The sequence below is a fragment of the Coccinella septempunctata genome, chromosome 8 (assembly GCF_907165205.1).
Source record: "Coccinella septempunctata chromosome 8, icCocSept1.1, whole genome shotgun sequence".
NCBI classification, from domain to species: Eukaryota; Metazoa; Arthropoda; class Insecta; order Coleoptera; family Coccinellidae; genus Coccinella; species Coccinella septempunctata.
In genome coordinates this window covers 18764509-18788925 of record NC_058196.1, presented here as the reverse complement: position 1 = coordinate 18788925, position 24417 = coordinate 18764509, and positions in this window count along the sequence as shown.

The window sequence follows — 24417 nt, the reverse complement described above, 5'->3', positions numbered from 1 at the left end:
TCGTGGAACATAAACGGGATCAACACTCGGAAAGCCGAGATAGAACAAATAATATCAGAAAGACAACCTGATATTATAGCCCTACAGGAAACAAGAATAAACCGGAACAGAAGACTGAATTTCATGAATTATGAAACATATAGATGTGACAGAATTACAAACACCGGAGGAGGAGTAGCAATATTGGTGAGAACAGATCTGAAACACTACTTTAAAAGTAGATCCGACGAAACACAAGGAAAAACAGAAAAAGTGACGATTGTTGTCGAATTAAATCGGCAAAGAGTCGAAATAACCTCGGCGTATAAGCCACCACAAAACAATCTATTGGAAGAAGAGATAAACAACATGTTGGAAGGATCAAACCCGAAAATCTCCATCGGAGATTTCAATTGTAAATCCCCATTATGGAATAGCATAACAGAGAATAGAAATGGCAAAAAACTCAAGGATTTCGCCGAAAAACAAAATGCCATAGTTATTGGACCAGAGCTACCGACATATCTTGCTTTTGGAAGAGGAATACCAGATGTAACAGATATCGCGATATTGAAAAATATAACTCAAGAATTCTCGATTGAAACTTTGGAAGATGGAACCTCAAACCACAATCCCGTGGAATTGACAATTGGATAAGAACCAAGAGAAAAACTGCTGGAAATGAGAGAATATACCAATTGGACTAAATACAGCCATTTAATACAATCGGAAATAACAGAAATTCCAACAATAAACACTCCAGACGATCTGGAATGTGCGGTTGATAAACTGGAAGAGATTATATTGAAAGCTTACGAAAAAAGCACGAGAAGAGTGAAGAGACCAGCTCCAAGTCATCCGCATGGCGATACGCCTAAAGAAGTAAAAGATCTTATACAAGAAAATCGAAGACTCAGAAGAATATATAGGATGAACAAAAATGATCTAAATAGAAGGAACCTCAACCGACATAGCCAAGTTCTGAAAAATGCCCTGAAAGATCTAAGAACAAGCAGATGGAACAAAAGGGTTCAAGAACTGAATACAATCGATCATTCTGCATGGAGACTCGATCGAACGAGAATCGAGAATAAATTACAGGATAGACGACGATAATGAAGATTTGGAAGAACTGGTTGAAGAAAATGATGAAGAAATGGATGAATTACCAGCGACTGCTGAAATAGACAAGCCAACATCGCCAAATGAAATCAGGGAAATAATTAGAAGTTTGAAGAAGAGGAAAGCTCCCGGAAGCGATAAAATAACGAATGTTATGTTAAAGAAATTACCTAGAAAAGGTATAGCCGCTCTAACTAATATCGCGAATGGAATTATGAGGACAGAATACTACCCAGAAAAATGGAAAACAGCAGAAGTCATAGTATTCAATAAACCATTCAAAGAGAAGAAGTTTCCACAAAACTACAGACCGATAAGTCTACTGTCGGCTTTAGGAAAAGTAGTAGAAAGAATTATCGCCACGAGGCTAAATGAGGAAACCGAAAATCTGAAACTAATTCCACCAGAACAGTTCGGATTCAGAAGAGAGCATTCAACAGAACAACAATTATTAAGGCTCACAGAGTACATAACAGAGGGATTCCAAAATAAACAAGCTACAGGTCTTGTTTTACTAGACGTCGCCAGAGCATTCGACAGAGTATGGCATGAAGGATTAATATATAAGATGAGATGTGCTGGATATTCGATCAAAATATGCAAGTTGATACGGAATTATCTCAAAAATAGAAGATTTTACGTGAAAGTGGGAGGAGAATGCTCCTCAACAAGAGATATAGAGGCTGGAGTACCCCAAGGATCAGTACTTGGGCCACTTCTGTACAACATATACATCCATGATATTCCGAAAAATCCAAGAACCATGCTAACGTTATATGCTGACGACACAGGCATAGCAACTCGACACCGAAATCCTGAAATAATAGAACGAGTTCTACAAGAGTCGATTGACGAAACAAATGACTGGTGCATAAAGTGGAAAATCAAGCTCAATAGACAAAAGAGCCAAGCAATATTACTACAGAAGAGAAGACTGCGACCCACAACGAAACTGGATGTTGACGGCGAAGAAATCGACTGGAAAAATGAAGCCAAATATTTAGGAATAACACTTGACAAAGGACTTACTTGGAAAAGTCATATCAAACAAGCAATCGACAAAACGAAAGCAGCGATGAATAGACTCTATCCTCTTATAGGAAGAAGAAGCCACATGTCGAAAGAGACAAAATTGAAGATAATCAAAGCCGTTGCTAGGCCTCAACTGACTTATGGATCAGTTGCCTGGGGTTTCGCGGCAAAGAGCCATATCAAAAGAATTCAGGCCACTGAAAACAAGCTGCTACGATGTGCAATAGATGCACCTTGGTTTGTCAGGAATAGACAGATTTATAAGGACCTGAAATGGGAAACCATAACGGAATTCATGAACAGAAAAGCAGAGAAATTATTCGAAACAGCGAAAAACCATCCGAATCAAGAACTCAGGAGACTAGTGGACTACGACCCAGAGGAAGACAAAAGGAGAATGCGAATTTACCGAAGGAGACCAAGAGATCAATTAAAAAGAGATTAAAATAACAACTTATTGAAAAATTCAATAAAGTGTTAATCCAATAGAGGATAAACACATAAATCCCAGCACGATAGTGTGCGAGAAGAAAACCGACCAAGAGATGAACGGTTTATAGGCAAATGCCCGGAACCAAAATTCAAGAAGCAGTAGGGTTTTTAGTGGGTCTCGAGCTCAGGAGAGTGAGAAACCCCACACTGTTCCCCCTCAGGAGATTAGGGTGGTTCGTCTGTCTTGCAGATTTTCCCCCTGCTACACCAAAAAAAAAAAAAAAACTTTCTTGAATGTATTTGAATTAGAGATCTGAAACTTGAACCTAAAATATTTTTTACGTATAGATAATACAGTAGTATTCTGGAAAAATATATCCAATCATTCTTCTTCATTCCGAATTGTGAACACAATTAGATTTGTTTTGACGTTAGGTACACAAGGTACACCAAGAAACAGCTGCCGCGGCTACTTGAGTGTTAGATATATGATCCCAGGTGACCATATCTCATAACAGTTATGAAACAGAAATTTATCCCGCGCTCCTTGTTTTATAACAGATATATCACAAATACAGAGCGCTTATGTAGCAGCTATGCTCCTATGTCCGCCTCAAACAAGGAACACATCTCCTTTTTGAGAAGAGCATAAATCTCGGCATAAAAAATAGTTCAAACATGGATCATGGAAATAATTGTTTCATGGGAGATCTATATGTGTTACCTTCATTATGTTTATTATGTTTCATTTGTTATTAAGAACGCTTCAACAAAAAGATGGAAAATTATGGAAATTAATAAAAACTATTGCTATAATATTGAACTCAAATTTTGATTTTTGAAATAGTGTGTTTTTATCAAACATTGTTGAAAATAAAATTCAAAAACATCTCACATCAGTTTGGTGGGGTATGTGAACGAATGAATTCATGTTCAAAAATATTATATTTTCACAAATTTCAGATTATAAAATTGTCGCGAAAGATTAGGCCACACGTTAATAGAACTAGAATGAATTACATCATGCAAACTGCTGGGTTCATGATTACTGTTCTCCGAGAAAGATAGGACAGGTATTTCTGGTCTTTGCGCTTTCATACATTCCATTAAAAGACGAATCAACAATTCACTAATCTTTTGGCTTCGGATAAGAGGTTTTTAGAAGAATTGTGCCCATGTTATGGACATGTTGTGAGAATGAGTAGATGTATATTGCATATCTTTGTAGAAGAAATTTGAAATATATATGGTTTATTCACTTATTTCTACATTAGAGGTACATGCAACACGTGAGGAAAAATATCCTATATCGAAATGTACACCCAACGGGACATTATTTATTCAAATATAATTTTTATTTGTTTCTCATTTGTAAACGTCAGTTTCCAAAAACACAATATTAATCAAGAAAGTTTATTTTATCAAGTCACTAACTTGTAAAACTGACAGTTAACTTGCAAAATTCTTAAAAGTCAGTAGTATTATTTACATTAGAAAATTTTGTTTTATCGTCATATATGTTGAAAATCATGGTACAATTGTTATTTCCAGTAACACAGATTTTTGATGATGAAAGAGTTGATACTGATGATGATGAACCATTTGTTGACTCAGAAACTGCTGAACTCGAGGACTGCAGAACATTTGTACTCTCCTAACTACCAAATAATTTGCTAGACATTTAGATTTTTTTGTTGACCGAAGCATCGACATAACTCATCGCAATTTCGGTGCTCTTCCACCCTCCTGCACGCTTTAGTGCTAAAATATCTCCACCCGAATCCGCAACCATAGTGGATCCAGTTCTGCAAAAAGAGTGGCCGGTGTATAACTCTGGGTCTTTTAAACCTAAATATTCCGCTATTTGCTTTGGGACACCACCAATAGTGTGCTGGCCAGCATTAAGGGAAATGCACTTTCCATGTCGGTATGTCAAAAAAAATCTTAGGCTTTCTGTTCCAGGAGTCCGAAGATTTACATATTTTCTGTATAACATGCAGGGCTTGAAGCTGCAGCCATCATCGGTTATGGTGAATCTTCTTGTTGTTAAATTTTTTGTTTGCCGCAATTTCACAATAACGTATTTTCCCATATCTTCTACATCATTCATGTTTAAGGAGAGAATTTCGTCACATCGACAACATCCAAAAATCCCAAATATTGTTACAATTTTAGCCAGCAACCACTGGTCACCAACAAAACATCCCAATCACACTATTTTTGTTTTGCCACTTTTTGAAGTCGTCGTATTCTCGCTCGTACCTTGAAGCTGATTTTGCAGGTAATGAACTTGAAGCTACACTGCTGGCTGCCTCAACAATTTCTTTTGGTACATTCATTTTCGCTTTCGCCAAAACAAATGTAAAGAAAAATAAACAGACATGTTCATGGCAACGCTTCCATAGCTTACGACATTTGCGACAAATTATTGAGATTTTTTTACCAAGATTTTTTACCAAGGAGGTAACTGACTCGCCTGCGGCTCGTCAGTTATATCCTCCATTCGCCAGTAAAAACCCTCTTACCTTGCTAGTAATGTTATATACTATTATATGCTGGATGTAATGAAAACATAGCCTATTATGTTTCATAGGACTGCTCTGCATTCGAGCTGCTCCAAGATTGTGAAGTTTGATACTATAGAGGGTAGTCATTAGTACTTTCTATTCTCCGTTCTCAATTCTCAGCAGTTTATTGCCATATTCCCTACAATCGAGCTACTGTATCTTCTTCTTATTGTTGGGCTGTATATTCTTTCATAAAAAGTCGCCTTTTATTTCTTTTTTCATTCACCTCATCAGTTCATAATTTCTGCCATTTTCTTACCAGTATCATGTTATCTTCTTGTTGCTTATTGTTAATTTTTTGTCCCTTTTATTCCAGTTTTTTTTTCTCTAATAAATAGGCGCTTCACCGACAGTTACTTTGAAGCTCCTAGTGAAATATTTTCTGTTCAGTTCGAATTCGAATTTGCCTTTTTTCCTTTTTTTCTGATGACCTTGGATGAGATATTTGATCAGAATTTCGGCAGAATTGTATTGCCATTGACGTCATCAAGTTTCTCAGATTTACAATGAAGTTAATAAAAGCGTTTCAATAATGACAAAATGGTGAAATTGCCATTTCATTACACATAGTAGAACTGAAGAATGTTGAACTACTAGATCTCCCAAGAAAACATAAAAGATATACTACTGGTCACCTGATTTATCAAAACTACAACTATTGAAGGGTGTTTTGTCGAAGTTGTTATTTTAATATCCTATCAATTTGAAGAAATAACTAACTTTCAAATCGTCTTCGAATGGAATTCTCCACTTCCCGAAAATATGCGTTCATTTTACGTAACTCATAAACCACAGAACCGACAGCACGTCTCCAGCTCCAGCGCTGACATTTTTCTCACGACGTTGGAACGTCGCAATCGATGTCACACATTTCTGCTTGATGACCCTTTCCGTCGGGAATCGAAAGCCTTTTCCCGGTATATTCCGGGAGCGATTATCTCATTAGGAAATACGGAAGCAAACGAGGGCCGTCTGCCGGCGGGTAAATATAGAGCAGACTACCACTAACAGCCTGAAGTGTGCACAGTGCACACTGTCTATGTTAAATTTGAATACGTCGCTTAGCTGTTGGGTACAGATTTGTGTCGGAAGATGTTGACGGAACGGGAAATTTTACCTTGAGTATGTAGGCAAATATAAAATCTGATTGGCTTCGTCCTTGAATAATTTTAAAAGATCGGTGGATTATTCATGAAGAAGGTTCGTAACTCTACACGACTTGTATTGAGTGAGTTTGATACAGATTTATAAATAATTAGATCTGCTCTCATATGGGTTATAATTATTTGTTCATTGATTATATAATATATTTTTCGGAGGGTCAAAATGAGATAAATTTCAACACATTGTGATAATAATAATAAGCTAGTCGTGTAAATTCCGCTTGACCCATTTTTGAAGATTTTCTGAAATATCTCATTGCAATGAAAAAACAAGTGTTTCAAATGGAAGTTTAATCTGACCTTAAAGTTTGATTTCGAGGTCATTCTAAGCTCAAGTGAATTTTTAGAAAAATTATACAGTTTTTATTGCTACCTGGAGAATTTTTTCTTTCTTTTTTCCATTGAATGAATTTTCTTCAGATATGAAGTGAAAAATAGGAAGGGCCTGGATGAAAAATTGTTGCAAATAGAAGTTTCCCAGTTTGGGGAGAATCGAAAGCTGAAATTTCATCTGACCTTGGAGTTTGATTTCAAGGTCATATCAAGGAGAAGTAGACTTTTTTAATAAGGAATATACAGGGTGGTCCAGATCTAACCAAGAAATTTCAACCACGTATTCTACATCAAAAATAAGCCCTATTTTGTCATATAAGCATATGTCGAGAAATGTTTCCTCTCCGAGATACGGGGTGTTGAAATTATGGAAAAAAAATGTTATTTATCAATAACTCTCACACTGCTTGAAATATTTTTATGAAATTTGAGAAATAGGTTTTGAGCGTCAAGGAGCACTTTTTGCAGAATATCATTTCTTTTTTATTCTACCAGTGGCGTCCGTACTGCAGCGAGAATGAATATCTTCAGATGAAATAATGATATGTCACTGGTTTTTTCGACAATAAAAATTACTATTTAAATCATTTTCAGGGGTGATACACAAAGAGCAATGAAAAGTGATGATTTCACGGAGTGAGCTGAACGAAAAAAAAGAGTATTCAGCCAGAACCAAGACATTTAACGGGCAAGGAAGTCGGAACTCAGCAGGGAAAGGGTTCGAGCAAGACAGCGCAGAAACACGACTGTTCACCCGTGATTGCTTTCTGTTTCCCCCGGGTTTTCACACCAGTACAGTATTGTACTGACAGTAGGGGTCGAACAGTGGCAAATAAGGAAAAAAATACTGCGGTTCATCCCTGAGTGCCTTCTGTTCCTTCTCGGTTTTCCAACCAGCAGAGAATCGTACTAACAGTTGGATGGAACACGAGCAAATTGTGGCAAAGGGAGGGTAAAGGTGGAAGCTAAGGTTTCCAGATAATAGTACGGAGTGTTGTCTTACCTCTGGACTCAGTGTGAGGATGTTGTCTCCAGCGGTTGTTCTGGCAATAGCTATTTGAGCTGGAAAAATCATGGGTGGCGAGGTGGCGTAACTCAAATTAGGCGCTTAGACAAAGCCCGGCTACAAGTCTATCTCTACACGTACTTCTAGGAGAAGTACCTTCAACAAGCCCTCGAACTCAAACAGAAAAAAGAAAATCTTAAGCTATCGCTTATAACGGTCCCGACACTAGATTCAAAATTCAGACCAGAATCATCTGGTTTTATACCCACCGGTGGGGTGTGGAAACCTTATGTCTCACATATGCCAAAAAGCGGTGAAATTCCCGTCGATGAAAATGTCTTGACTCTGGCTTATGGCTACTTGCGGACAAAAACTCGGTTATCTTCAAAATGCAGGATGTTTTTTCGTTGTGCTACATCGTTTTTCAGAACTGAAAAAGGAATAAAACGGTCCGAAAAGTTTACTTTTTCAACAATGTCGGAATCCTGAATTGGAATTTGAAAGTATGTTATTTGAAACCAAACGAGACAATTTTGATCAAAAGAGGGAGGAATTTGACATGGTCATCACCAATCTTCATCAGAAGAGGCACTAGAAGATATTCCTATTTGTATTCATACAGATCTTAACTCAATCCCAGGCAGCAAGCGTACGTCTACGATGGCATATTGGCTAGCTCATAGCGTAACTCTTGTTGAATTCGTATCGGCGGGTGGTATGCATCTGAATTAATTCATTGCCTTCCTCTTAAGGCGTTATCCCTTTCATAAGACGTCAAAATAACGTCATACACTGACGTCAAAATATCGTCATACATTAACGTCATAATGACGCTGACATTTGACCGTCATCTAGACGTCAACTTTGAGGTCTACATGACGTCTGACATAACCTTTAAGGTACGTACGTACGCTTGCTGTCTGGGTTATGTTTACGATTACTCAATTTTCTGTTTTCTCCCCGAAAAAGTATCAACTCTTTTCCTACGGATCGATATTTGTAGAGCATAATACAAGGTTAATGAGCTTATTGAGGTACTAAGCCTCGGTTTCACAAAACTTGATCGTGCAATCAACGCCTGATTGACAGATAAACGTCAATTTATTTTCAATCGATAATTCAGTCATGATCGTTCAGTTCATCATTCTGGCATCAAATTATTATCCAAATTAGTCCATTCAACAATTCTCAATTGCTACTTCCCCAATAGAATCAGAAATGAAAAGGTTTCAGTGATTTCATTTTGGAAATCGAGTGACTGTCAAATCGTTGATCGTGTGATCAAAGTTTTATGAAACCCACCGTAAGTGTACCATTAGGGTTATCATTGAGAATATAATAAGGATTGAGTCATAACTCAAATCTTTCATTACTTTCTCAGTATTCGATCCATCCCTTCAAAAAACGAACATCGGTGACTCCAGCAAAATTATAGAATGCATCGTATTTCATCGTGTTTTTATTGGATGTGATATAAATCAACGTAAAGCACGTGACCACGTTCATGAATGAACAATTGCTTTTCGAATCATTTACCGTACCATCAATGACGTCGTTGTATTTAAACAACCAGTCGGACACATCCTACACATAAATTTCTTCCGGCCATCGGTTGATCAACGAGTTGGTTAGTATTACCATAAAATCGTAACCCGCTTTGATGGAAAGTGCCACTAATGTTTGGCAGTATATCTGAACACATGTCACATTTTATGGCACGAATTCCGTGTGTTTGTTTGAAATGGAAATCTAGAGTGCCTTTTTTGTGGATAACAGAATTGATATTTCGCTACTTCTTACGAAAATTGAAATTATGTATCAAGATTATGGTATGATTGGCATTTCCATTCTGCATATAAACGTTCTATTGCTTGTAGAATCGTTTTTACTCAATCATTTGATACAGAGGCGGTCTTGGAATGAATTTCTGCGGGGAAGCCAAGTTTCCGAATATTTCATGAAAAAAGTTGAACTATTTTTATATCGAAAGGGTATGGATGTCCGACTCTTCGATTTTATCTTTTTGATAACGATTCTCTCACCCAGGTGACCAGTAACATATCTGTTATGTTTTCTTGGGAGATCGAATGGGGAACTTTGTTATGTGTTATTTTTTTGTAACCATTACGTGTCTGATACGATATTTGGGATGAACCTGTGCTGTATCCAAATTATATCCACATTTTGTAAATTTCATGTTTCCGCTCCATGATATCTACGTAACATATTTGTGACATTGTTCTTTATTTGCTATGTATCATTGTGAGATCATGAACAGACCATGACACCATAAAAGCGTTTTAACTACCGTCGAGGGCGCTGTAAAACGTAAACAAATATTGAGGATTGTGAGGAATGCTATTGATACTGCCGTTTTGATATGTATTTATTATCATTTACACGTTTTGTCAGTTGAATAGTGGATGACTGAAAGTGAAGTGCAGATATTGAATGTTTGATTAGTCATTTGTGTGTCATAGTGATTTTTCTGTGAAATAGTGAATTACAGAAAAGAAAGTGCTATTTTCATAGTACACCTATGAAACATAAAAGGCTATGCTTTTATTATAAAAATTATAATTGAATAAATAATGTCCTCTTTGGTGTAGATTTCGATATACACTCTGAGAAAAAAGATTCCGGAAATTTTCTTTTAAACTGCCTGCCTGCTGTTGTAATTTGTCATGATTTTTAACAACCAAAAAAATTTTTGAGAGATTATAATTTTTGTTTCACACAACATTTTTTGATGAATCATTATTTTGTCGTTCACTTCCAGTGATTATTTGATTATAAGTACCATCCTACCGACTATTGTTTGTTTGTTGTGATTTTTGTTTTTCGTGAAGAAAAATTGTAACAGATATTTTTATATCTGCAAAAGAAAATTACTTCTTTGTAATTATGTATTTTTTTTGATGATTTTGTTTCATCTACACTGTTCTCTTCTAGTGCCCTGAAGAAGTTTATACTTATACGAAACGTCGGCTTAGTAAACAAGTGGTTTTCTTGTTCGAGACCTTCAAACCTATCAAACTTCCCATTAGTGATTATTGAGATCGTTAGCACTACTTCTACAAAAACGTTGGCACATGTGTATCGTTTCAAATGCATATTTTGAAGGAGATTCAATAGATATTGGAGAAGTTTTATTTCAAATTTCCGGATACTTTTTTGTCAGAGTAGTAGGTTATTTCATCACGTGTTGCATGTACCTCATATGTAGAAATAAATGAATAAGTCATATATATTTCGAATTTTCCTAACAAAGATGTGCATAGTATTCTTCTCATTCTCACAACGCATAACATAGGCACAATTTTTATAAAAACTTTTTAACCTAAGCCAGAAGTTCCTTGTTTGAGGCGGACATAAAAGCATAGCTTCTACATAAGCGCTCTGTATTTGTACTCTTACTGATATATCTGTTATAAAGCAAGGACATAATTCACAAAAATAGTAGATTCAACGTTCATGATATGGAATACCTATACATATAAGCAGGTAAATATTCCAACCGGAGTATACTCGAGTCGAAAGTGCTATTATCTCCTTGTTGAAACTGCCCAAAAAGAAAAACATTGCTCACTTTATCAAACAAAAAAATCTCCAGGCAATAATACAGGCAGACTGGATTTCCTATTGAAGTAACCTTTTCCCGCATCGATCTCGCTATCGGAGCAATTCTCTAAACATCTCGAGGGGATGTTCTGAAACAAGATGTAAGTTTACCTGACATCATCTATTCCGATGTAGCATTCAATTTAGCCCAGACCGCATTTGATAGGCAGCCACAAACTTCCCAAATCTAGATTGCAAGATGTAGGCCTGCTTGCGGAGAATGTCGGATTCAGGCTTCATGAAAAAATTATTAAGCTCTTAGTATACGAGCATTGGTGGAGGTAGAGTTGGCACGTCGTATGTGATTTCATCGTACACATCTGGTTTGAGAGAAACAGGTTGATCGATTGAGAATTGAGAGAGAAATAGTTGGTGTTCTTGAATGTAGTGCTGTCTTTAGGATTACGAATTTCGAAATGCCAATTGAAAAGACATAAGTGGTAAAAAAGTAGAAAAAGGTCTAAAGACTCCTAGTTTTATTTAGCTCCGAGTTTTTATTGTACAGCCTTCTTCAAAATGTTTTGGCCTACGGCCATCTTCAGAAAACAGGCATGTAACAACTGTTGAAGATTTGGATTAGTAAAGAAAGTGATAACGCCTTAAAAGGAAGGCAATGAATAATAATAATAAGAATTAATTCAGATGCATACATATCAAACTGGGAACATAGATTCAAGGAATGGAAAATAAACATTTGTTGTCCAAAGAGGGAGATAGTTGCTTAGTGTCGCCAACCACAATTGAGATAGTGGAATCTGACATCATTGTCACATCAATTTTCCACACGAAAAGGTAAGAGCTATATAAATTTATTTATTTTATCCACTGTCGCGCTAGATAGAGAAGCATCGAATGTTTGTACCACAACAAATACATTCATAGCACGTCAATGTCCATTCCATGTTCCAAGATACCACCCGCCGATATGAATATCGACGTTTACGTTTCATCACCTTCATGTAAAATTTTTACATTAACCAGTTGTTGATTTATTCTGCAGAATAGACACAATACACTACTGAACTACCAATTACTCGATCCTTGCCATTAAAAAATATTGATCTTAAATTCTTTTTATTGGTACATATAACATCAATTCTATTTTTTCTGATTCTTTCACAAAGTTCACCGAGAGATGGGATGTAATTGATGTACATAAATTACTTGATTTCATCTTTTAATTGAGGTGTATAAATTCAAGTTAACAATTTTTAAAAAACAACAAACAAAATTGTTAACTTTCATTTATCCACCTCAATTTAAAGATGAAATCAAGAAATCTCTCAGTGAACAACTTTGTAAAAGAATCAGAAATAATGAAGTTGATGTTATATGTACCAATAAGAAGAATTTGAGATCAATATATTTTAACGTCAATAGACGGAGAGGCAGAGACAAAAAGTCTCTGAATTTATTAAGCCTGGTTTTTTGTCAGGAGATTGAAATCATAATATACAATAAAATGCTGCGATCAGTCAAGTGGATATTAGAACAGCTGCCTCAGGTGCGCGGTTAAACATGTTGTGATCACCGACATAATAAAATCAATTTCTTAAGGCTGAAACTTCATAAACTTTTGTTTTTTGTATGCAAATCAAAATTATGATAGAATAAAAGTGAAGATATTTCTATACCTCTATTTTCTTGTATAGGTCGAATAATAACATTCTGTACAAGTTCTGGTGATTGGTCGACTTTGAACCAATCAAACTCATATTTCTCATCAACCAATTTTCAGCCGTAGTCAGTAGGAGATAGCTCCGTTGGAATGTGACGGTGAGCATTACGCCAAATATTTATAATGAAGCTCGCTCGAACTGCTGCATCAAATTTGATTGACATGGTGGCATACTCGACTCATCTACATTCTTCATTTTAAATTTAAAAGAATCGTTTGCAGTGGTAAAACATTTATACGGCTTGAAAAAAAAATTAAATCAATTGACGAGGCAAGATTCGTTTTATTTTCAAAGACGTATAAAGGTTTTAGCAGTGCAAACGATTCTTTCAGATTTAAAATAAAAAATGTCAATCAGAATTCATGCAGCGAGCTTCATTAAAAATATTTAGCGTAATGCTCCTAGAAATATCTTCAGCCCAAGTACAAAACCTTCCAATTGTGAACGATCAATTAGATTTCTGCCTATCTCTGATTTCAACATGTGTTATTTGATTATTATGTGAATGTGTTTTTTCTGCATTTATGTATTCAGTTTTGAAAATGCGATAAAACCTGAATCACGTGTATCAACAAATATTTCAATTGAAAATTGTGAAACTTAGTGAAGTGTTTTCTTCACTTCTTTTATTATTCAATTCATCATATAACACCAATAGTTATGTGACTGAATCAATTTCGATTATTTATCCATTATATTTTTAGTGGCCCTGGCGATGGCAAATTCAATGGCTAGTTCAATTCAGATCGTAACACTGGTTGATATTCATATCAGTGGGTGGTATGCATCTGAATGAATTCTTATTTTTATATTTCTTGTGGTATCAGTACTTACCCCTTACATTCTAACCTAACGAGAATATTCCGAAGTTTTAATCCTCCACGAAGAAGATTCAATTACAATTGAAATCATAACAAACTACGCCAGACCACGTACGTACAGAATATATGTAGTCGAAAACGACATGACAGAATCGGTGGACAAACAATGCAAGCTTGTCTCCTTTAAGGCTTAGTTCAGATGATAGCGCGTAAACGCGCGATTCACAAACTGTGCGACTAAAGTTACAGGAGACTACGAGCGATGTCGCGCGACCACATTCGTTTATATGACTCCCCTGTATGTTTAGTCGTGCCGTTTGTCATCTGAAGCCTAATACACTGCGCAAAAAAATTAACGCACATTCTGAAAATATCAATTTTAATGAAAGTTAACTCTACATTGACTTTATAACTTATTTTTTATGTTCTCTCGGGAAGGTTTTGAACGAAACAAGACACATTAAATGGAAGAAAAATTCAGGATTTCACCGAATCTTATGTGAAAGAAGAGAAATGAACAACTTTCAAAATACTGAAATGCTGATAAGTGATTTAATACTTGGTATTTCCACCCCTTGCGTTAATTACAGCTCGGCAACGACGGTTCATACTCAAAATGAGTGATCTTAAAATGTTCTGATCTAATCCTTTCCAGATTTCTCCGAGTTGGATTCCAAAGTCATTAAGAGTAGCTGGATGATTTTCTGAACTTCTCAGCCTTCTATTGAGGTTGTCCCGAACCTGCTCAATCGGATTGAGATCTGGACTTCTTGCTGGCCACTCCATTCGAGAGACTTCAACCTCTTCAAGGAACTCCTGAACGATGCGTGCACGATGGGGTCTGGCATTATCGTCCATAAAAATGAAATTTTCACCAATGTATGGGGCAAATGGCACTGCATGCTCTTCGAAAATATTCCTTATATACTTATCAGCATTCATAGCTCCATTATCAACGACCACTAGGTCTGTGCGAGCAGTCAAAGATATTCCACCCCATACCATAATCGATTCTCCCCGAAACCAGTAGTATTCAGGAAATTGCACTGAGCATATCTTTCATGTGGACGTCCGTATACAAAGGAACGTCGATCACAATGGTAGAGGTAGAATCTAGACTCATCTGTGAAGAGAACTCTTTCCCAAACGGCCTCTTCCCAATGGATATGCTCTCTCGCAAAATCCAAACGCGCCCTTCGATGTGCTGGGGTAAGAGCTGGGCCTCTTGCCGCGACACGAGGCCTTAAATCATATTCTCTGGGGCGATTTCTTATTGTCTGAGTGCTAATTTGCACATCATGAGTTTGCTCAAGCTGAATTTGAAGGAGGCGAGCGGTTGCAAACCGTTGTGTCAACGAAGAAACTCTCAAGTAACGTTCTTGAATGGCAGTTGTTACCCGTGGTCTACCTTGTCCTGGTCTTCGGACATTTATACCTGTTCCCCTGAATCGCTGCATTATTCTGGACACACTTGTATGAGAAACTCTTGGACCTTTCTGCAATTCTTGTGTATGTCCACCCTTCTCTTCTCGCAAAACTACCGCTTGGGCACATTCCTCTTGGGTCAAATTACGTGTTTCGGGTTGCATAGTGATCGAGTGTAGAAAATCAAACGAAAGAAAAACTTTTGATCACTAGAATTGATCGAGAACAACTGATTTTATAATGGAGCCAATACATTCAAAATCTGATAATATCATCTTTTTTTATTCCTGCTGGGAAAAAACATCTGTATTGAAGAAAACCGTTGAAAGTGGATAACGTATGCATGCATAATTCTGATAAAAATAATTATCATTGAGAACACCTTCAGTTGTAGAATAAATTTGAGATTTCCATAATGTGCGTTGATTTCTGTACATTTTGCGGACGAATATGCTACAGTAAGTCAGCTAAATTCTTATTCGGCTAGTACGTGAGTCTAGAGAACGTCTTACACGTGAGTCACACTATCAGCGGAAGCAAAAAGCTTATCCGTCCGAATAGGCAGTCCTAGGAATTATTCACATTCGACGCAGCGGACGCGGCCGGTGGATGTTGATTGTATGATTGTTATGCTGGATTTTTATGAGTGGAGGACCGAAAAATGAACTAATTTTTATCTGAATATCTAGTTCAGGTGTTCGGTAATTCTTTATAGAAATTACTTTCTGAAAATTAGAATAGAAATAAATGTATTTTAGCATTAAGCTGTATGAAGAGGCTTAGCCTTCCTTGCCTCCTCTAACGAGCCGCCCTTGAGAGGAATCTCTTTGATTTTCTGTTAATGGCTGTTCTGCGCAATGAATGAAATATTTCATTTTAGTCAGAGTTGCTACATTTGTGACGAGGCAGATTTTGCCCCGCCACGAAAAGCAAATTTCTTCACCTATACTTGTATAATAAGACCTATCAACCGAGATATTTTCGAAGAAAACCGTTATGTTATCATAGGGGGTCTTTTCCGATTGATATTATGTCATTGTTTTCCATCGACCAGTCCTAGTAATCCTAGTTGTAGCTGAAACCGTATATGTCATCTGTTTTCAGAATTCATATATTTTAGAATTCTTTCCGTTCAACCGTACATTTTCTGAGTCGAGAGAGGTCTTTCAACTTGTTCAGTTTTTCCTTCTCTTCAGTTGTTTCTGTTTCTTTCCGAGCCGTCTGGTTGACCGAACAATTTGAGTGCATCCAATGGAGAGATGAGTTACCCATAGTGGGGCAAGTTTTCCGAGGAGAGGGGTAGGTACTTCTCCAACGCCCGGCGTTGGAGGTCAGGAGCGAGTGAGTGGAGATCGAGCTGCCGAGAAAAGTGCGTAAGGTGTTATTGCCGTGAGTTGGAAATTACGTCAAGAAGTTTGAAAGTTTAAGGCAAGTCACTCGTAGCATTATTATTCCTTACTTAGTGCATACCTTACGGCTATTTTCCGCTTTCTTGAGTCCGTTGGGCTGGCTGAAAACACTTACCTACCGTTTAAACTTGATCTAGTGATCGTTGACTGTGTAGAGTGGACTAGAGTAGGAGGACTTGGTGTTCCTACCATATTTATGGTGATTATTTGGTTAATATTGCCGACTTCCGACCGATCAAGTTACAGGTTGACAGCTTCTTCCGACCTTCTATCTGACTGGCAGCCATTTTGAGGGTCACAGAGAGAGAAAGAGAGAGAGGGACAGAGTGCACTGCAATTGGACTGAGACCAGCCACCGTACCGATTTCCGCCGACAGAGAGAGTGACTTGCCAGGATTTCAAAAGTTAACCGCAATTACCGTCTATTTCCACCGTACTCCTCTGGAGTAACCGTACAAAATTTAACCGTATTTAGCGTCTATTACAACTGTTTTTTCCTGGAGAGACCGTATTTCATCAGCCGCCCCCACACCGACCAGGCCGCCGGTTGACATCAACATTTGTTATTACTTGTACATTTCTGTATATAATTTAATCCAGTAGGAATAAAGTACTGAACGTTTATTTTGTTGCCAGTTATTTTTGCCACTGAGAAACAGTTCCCTAAATCAGTTAGAGCTAGATTTTCGTCAGAAGAGGTAGGTACTCTTTTTGAACGATTAAAAACCGTCAGAAAGCAGAGACCAAGAAGACGCTACCACCCTAGTTTTCACTGCTACCCTTCTCCACTGATCATTCAAGTCTACCCGGGCTATCTAATTCTTTGGAGATTCCGTGAGAGACGTGGGGTTCCACTGATTGCCCCACTGGTGCCCGAGCAAAGGTAAGGAACGTCCAGGGTGAGAGAATAAGCCCATCACACATTTAAGGCTCCTTCTGTTATGCAAAAGAAAAATAGGCAGGTATTTAAAATACTAGTGAGTGAATCCTGTTGAGGGATAACTACCCTCGTAGCTACCTTCAAGGAGTTAATCTCTATTCTCGCTTTTTAATCGATGTGCCTTCTGTGGTGATTCATTAGCTAATTATTCTTCCGTTAGCTTTGTGTAACGGTAAGATTTATCGCAATCGTGTTTTTTCTCAAAAGAATTGAAACAACAAAACGAAGGACTGGAGGAGGATTCGCAGTCAAAAACATGTATCATTCGCATCGCAGTCTACGTAAGCGAATTTCGCAGTGTAGGAATTTATGCCGACTCCCCTATTTTTCATATGTGGCCCACTCCATCCTGGTATAGACAACGGAAAGTGCTCCGAAATCGAATCCATTAGTTTTTCTGTTCGTGATAAATTATATTTGCCGATGGGAATTTCCTCTCATTTAATTCTGGCAGACGGGAGAACAATTCATCCCCTTCTTGCGGAATTCTTTTCGAAATGAACTCCTCCGGTCGTTATCCTTTCGGTGCATCGTGCCGCGGACAAGACTGAGTGCCCCTCAAATGAAAGAAACGGTCGAGACTGATGAGGTTCGTGGCGGTGAAGTATGCTTCGGACAATTAAGATCTTGGCTAAATTGAATATTGTGGAATTTAGGCGGATAGGGATATAATTCACACAAAAAACCTCATTTGTTGTGCGGAACTAGCATCAATTAGGTACGAAAATGTTTATTTAAGATTGCAAAATTAATACTTTTATTATTAATGGAGGCAGTTACGGAATAACGATGACATTATTATGGGTTTCAGATAGAACTCTATCATATCATAGGTACTGTGTGCATTTCATTGCTGATAGTTAAAAACTAGTAATGTTACAGAGGCCATATCAGCGGAAGTAATGGTCTCAGTTCATCCTCCGCAGAAACAGGGAGGTATATGCGAAGGCCTGAAAATAAGTAGAATAAGTTAAGTGAAGTATTCATTCAAAAATGTAATAACCTATTCGCAATTGAAATGGAGAAGCGAAAAACTATTTTTCAAATTTTGAACTACATGTAGTCCCGTATTTTCGAGGTTTATAACTCGATAGAACAGACATAGGATATTCAAATACTTTGCATAGTATTCCTTGTATCTTAAATTCAGTTTTTCATCACCGAAAGTTTTATCTCAAATCAAAGAACGACAATTCCGTAGAATTGTCGCTCCAATAATGCGAGCTAGTTATGACCAAGCGTAGCAAATCCCATAGAAGTTGAAAACATCTAAACACAACTGTACACCGGTTTCGGGATCATTGTCCCTCATCAGTACAGTGTAGTGCTTGATACTTCAACCGGAGGATGGGGCCTTAAGCGAAATCGTTGGGCCACTTCGAGAAATATTTTTAAATCGCATCAACGATGCTCCATGCACTGAATATTTCATACGAACGCGTTCATCATATAGTTCACGTCAATTTGGACATGAGAAAAATTGCTCCAAAATGGATCCCCAAATGTTCGAATGTTGACCAAAAGCGTGCAAGGGTAGAAGCATCGCGTTCGATCTGTGCTTGATTTGAAAACGATGTAGCTTTATTAAACCGAATTGTTACTATGGATGAGAGTTGGGTACATTTCTACGATCCAGAAACAAAGCAACAATCGATGAAATGGCGACACTCTGGTTCTCCGAGACCTAAGAAGTTTTGTCTCCAAAAATCTGCTGGAAAAGTTCTTGCTTCAGTTTTTTGGGATTGCCATAGAGTAATTATGATTATGATTTTTTGGATAAGGGTAGAACAATAACCGGAGATTACTATTCGACATTACTGACCACTCTACGGAAAAAAATTAAAAAGAAAAGACGCGGAAAGCTATCCAAAGGTGTTTTGTTTTTGCAGGACAACTACCCTGTACACAAATCTCATATTGCCAAGCAAAAACTGGTGATTAAGGGTTTGAATTACTAGAATACCCCCCTTATTCACCAGATTTTCCTCAACTGAAAAAAAGTTTAAAAGATCGTAAATTTTCTTCCAACTGCAATAAAAGCTGTGGAGGCCTGGTTTGCAGAGCAAGAAGAAACATTTTTTGAAAGGTCTAGGGACATTGCAAGTTCGCTGTAATAAATGTATCCAATTAAGAGGAGAATATGTTGTGTAATAAAATATTTTGACATTGAAATTTTGTTCGGTTTTATAGTAGTCTAATGCCCGTTTGCACCGTTTCGCTGGTAACCATGGTTAAACTAATCGATGTTTAATATTTAAACGTTGCTTAGCGGTTGACGGTTTGCACCGTGGAATCATAATCGTTGTTTACTTTAATCATCGATAGGTTTGGCAACACAACTTATATCATGAAAAATTCAAAATTTCAGCCGAGCACATCATAGAAGATAAATTAAAAAGACAAAGAATTCAAGGTTTTGTGACTAAACTTCTGTTGTCAAGATGGAAAATTTGAACATTTCTTTTGGAGTTCGGTGTTATGTTTTGAATTTGAAGTGCGAACATGGGCAGCATTTTCACATCCTATTACTCTAGGAAAAATCTTCTTGTGAAAGGACTGTTGACTTTGCACTATTTCCTCATCTTTGGGCATTTTAATGAATTCGGAATATAATTTACCAATTGCTAATGAAAATTTAGCAATAATTCTTAATGCTTTCAATACATCTACATCTATGAAATTGGCAACAGAAGTGACCAGCACTAGCATAAAACCTCAATGTGGCTAGCAATTGATTTATTGGTGCAACACTATTATTCCTGAAATATCTATATTTGTATAATATAATTAATTATTAAATTCCAAATCATTCTCCATATATGGCAAAAAAAATAACACGGTTTCTTTCGTTAAACGAAATCTTCTGAAAAAAGAGGTCCATTCTTTCGAAATAATTTCTTCTACAGGGAAAACATCTGGGAAATTCCAAATCATTCTCCATATATGGCAAAAAATAACACGGTTTCTTTCGTTAAACGAAATCTTCTGAAAAAAGTGAGGTCCATTCTTTCGACATAATTTCTTCTACGGGGAAAACATCTTGGAAATTCCAAATCATTCTCCATATATGGCAAAAAATAACACGGTTTCTTTCGTTAAACGAAATCTTCTGAAAAAAGTGAGGTCCATTCTTTCGAAATAATTTCTTCTACGGGGAAAACATCTGGGAAATCCAAATTCGATATTGCCAAGTGCATCAAGATCATCATCAAGTAATATCTCATCTTCCAAATCATCCATTATTAATTCGAATTTTATATCAACACAAATAGAAAACACAGTTGTCAATCGAATTTGAAGTATTACTTCAATCAACGTTTCAATCGAGCTTTAATCGAGCAAATTTCTGCGTTTAGTTTAAACAACGTTTAAGGGCCTTATAATCAACGTTTAGGAACGGTGCAACCCGGTTAAGGAATTAAACGTTGTTTGAGAATATAATCGTTGTTTAGACAAACGGTGCAAACGGCCATAAGAATTTTTCAATATATCCTCGTAGTTTCATTTCGAATGAAAAAAATCTCCTGAAATTTTTTTTCAACACCAACAACTTTTGAGAAAACAAATTATCAAACGGTAAGTCGCGTGGGCTGGAATTATCTTCGCAATTAAATTTACGTAGGATGTGGGTTTCACATCAGATTAAGATATATGTGGTTAATTACATGTTTAAAAGTATATATTCTCCTAATCTGACAATTTAAGGGTGACTAAAATGTGTGGAAGGGCACCAAAGTTGCAAAAAAAAAAACGTCACACGTACATTCTCGAGCAAGGTGGCATGCTTTCTCATTTTGAAGCTAATGATTCAAGAATAACGGAAAAAATATAATCTGACAGTTAAAGCAAGCCGAAACAATAAAACTTGGCCATAAAGGTCACAGAAATCAGTTTTTTTGAATTATCTCCTTCCCTGGGCCTTGAATCTTTTCCGCATTCATTATAAAAATTGTAGAGCATTACATTTTCTACAAATTTTGTTGCCCGCAAATTTTTCTACGTTCAAACGTTTTTGAGATATATGGCGATTAATGCGAGGTCTTTAGCGATACATGCTGAAGCGAAAATTCACTCGTTGGAAAATAGTACATTCTAAGGTTCAGTCAGAGACAACACTAAAATTTTCGTGACTAATTTCGAAATTATCATCATAGAAATACCTTGCCATTTTGACAATTGGATGAATGTAGATTGGACTGGGATTCTACATTGACCTTGCCCTTTCGCATGTGTGGCTAAGCTCCTTATCGCCCTCTAACTCGAGAACGGTTAAGAGTATGTAAAATTGCTTCGGGCAAAAGTTGTGTAGAATTTTATAATCTACGACTTTCATGATGAATACAAAAACGATTAGAGGTACAGGCTGGGGAATATTCGGAAAAAAAGCATTTTTATCATCTTCAAAGTGTCAGATTAAGAAAACCCCCCTTGATTAGTGTCAGATTAATGGGTCAACACATGTACAACACCGAAATTAACCAACTGTATGAAAATCTGACAACCTCGAGTATGTAAGTACAAGTAACGATTTTTTTTTACATTTTCAAAGGACCTCTGTGACTTTCCGTCACGTCCAAATTGTCAGTCCCTTGAAAAGAAGATTCCTTTGGGTCCAATTAACATATCCTTCAAAAAATCTGACACGCTGGAAATTTTTTTTATCATTTTCAACTCTTCCGTACGGCCAGTCCCACCGCGCAATCTGTCAGATAAGCATGAATTAATTATCAGAGACACGTAGGGCATATACAGTATCTTAATCTGACACGCTCGAGTATGTACACCTGACGATTTTTTTTCACATCTTTGAGACACTGCAGACGCTGTCCCCACAGCTGAAAGTGCATACATCATAGAGTCATTCGGGGCAACTGTGCGCACTTTTGCCTTTCAAGCCATACCCTGTTTCAAATGTTGAAGCTAGGAAAATTAAAACATATTCATAAGATAGAGAATTTTCTTATCTACAAAAAAACATCAGAAAGCAAACAAACAAAAACGTATAATTTCCGCAAAAAAGAATTTAGTAGAGAAAGTCGGAGTGCGCTCACATGCCCCGTATTGCGGGTAAGTGAACGCAGTGCTTTGTGAACCACACAATCAAAACAAATTACAAAATAATGTCATCAAAATGTTACAATAATAGAGAAATGCTGTTTATTGTCAATACAGAAGCGCCTTTTTACAAGCAGTGCATTATTAATCGTGCCACAATTCCTAGTGAACACAACACTTGATACATTCCCATGTTGGTGTCTCTTCATATTTTTCTGAACAAATAGGACAATATTGATCGAGTCTTAACCAAGAAAATCAACAATGTCATAATTTATTCCTCACTGAACTAATATCCATATAATGAATTTATGCGCACACTTACCCACGCACACTTTCCCTAGTAAGCCAAAATTTAAATTGACGTTCTTATAGAGTTGAGCAGCTAAGAGATCCTAAAATTTTTTATTATATATTCAGATTAATATGCCCATGATCGAATAAAATATTGTTTAACACTGAGGGACTCGGAACTTGGACCTGGCAGAATTTGCAGAGATGCTAAAAATTAACAAGAAAACTAGTGAATTTGATTGATTGCAAATAAAACGTTAAAGAAACGTGGCACGGCGCACTCCTATGAAAAACTAATATGGCGATTCTGCGCCCTTGCTTCACCCAAATGAACCCCTCTTTCATACATTGCATAGTCGAGATATACGCACTGCGCACACTTACCCACTGCGCTCAGTAACCCCGAACTTTTTGTTTTTTCTACCATATATTCTTAAAAATCCACTAGGTCTCCACGACGCTCGAGTAAATCCCGATTTAGCATTGTCGGCTCCCCAACTATTAAAAATCAATAATTTCATTGATTCTTTGATCGTTAAACTGAATCGAGTTGAAAGGCATGGCTCATTCCAGGTAGCAACATTTATTTGTGTCTTTCCGCAACCAAAGATTATATTCTACTCTATAATCTTTGTCCGCAACCATCTGGATTCCCAAAATCGCAAATACAATAAAGCCATTCAATACCACGAATACAAATTTTCGGAGAAAATTGCCTTGCAACCGCATTGGTCACATAAATTCAATGTTGATATAACCTATATGTATCTGTAAGGACCAGTACTCTACAGGAAACGTAGATAAACGTTTCCTATATTCCCTTTCTATGCGAATGTGCTATTTCATTCATTTTGTCGAAACCAGCAAATGTGGGTTTTCCCTTATAACGATACCGAAAAAAATCACAATTCCTTTATCGAACATATTCGCCGAGTCGGTCGTTTCGACCTGAAAGCGGCACACGCTAACAAAAAGAACAAATAGTTCCTTTTTATTTCTGTGCCACTTCAAAGGGCACAAAATTGATCGGCGTCCAGTTAGGACGAAAAAAACGGACGGAAAAGGGGCATGAAATATTGATATTGTGTTGGGATGGGGGCAGATATGGCGAGAAGGCCCGCAAATAATACAAACAGCTTTGTTTTCCCGATAAATCATGGGTCCGAACAAGCGTCAGACCGATTGAGTTACAATATATGGATCGGGTATACCGAGTCCGAGTCCCAGTCTTGACTGAGCGACAACATATTATTCATATTAGGACATCGAAAAACATAATCTGTCAATACCTCCCTATCTCTGGAAAAATCGGCCGAAAAGTGTCACTAAAAAAGGTCTAGCTAGGGAAAATATTTGTTATTTAGTTTCCTCTCGAGTGTTATTTTAAGTGAAGCCATATCGAAGTCCTGTATTGACATTGACAAAATTGAAATTATTTCTTCAACCAATAACTCAAAATTCAAACGCAGAAACCCGTCAATCGATTTTTAATTACTCGCATTTTTTGATTCAACTTTTTTCAAATGGAAATATATATCC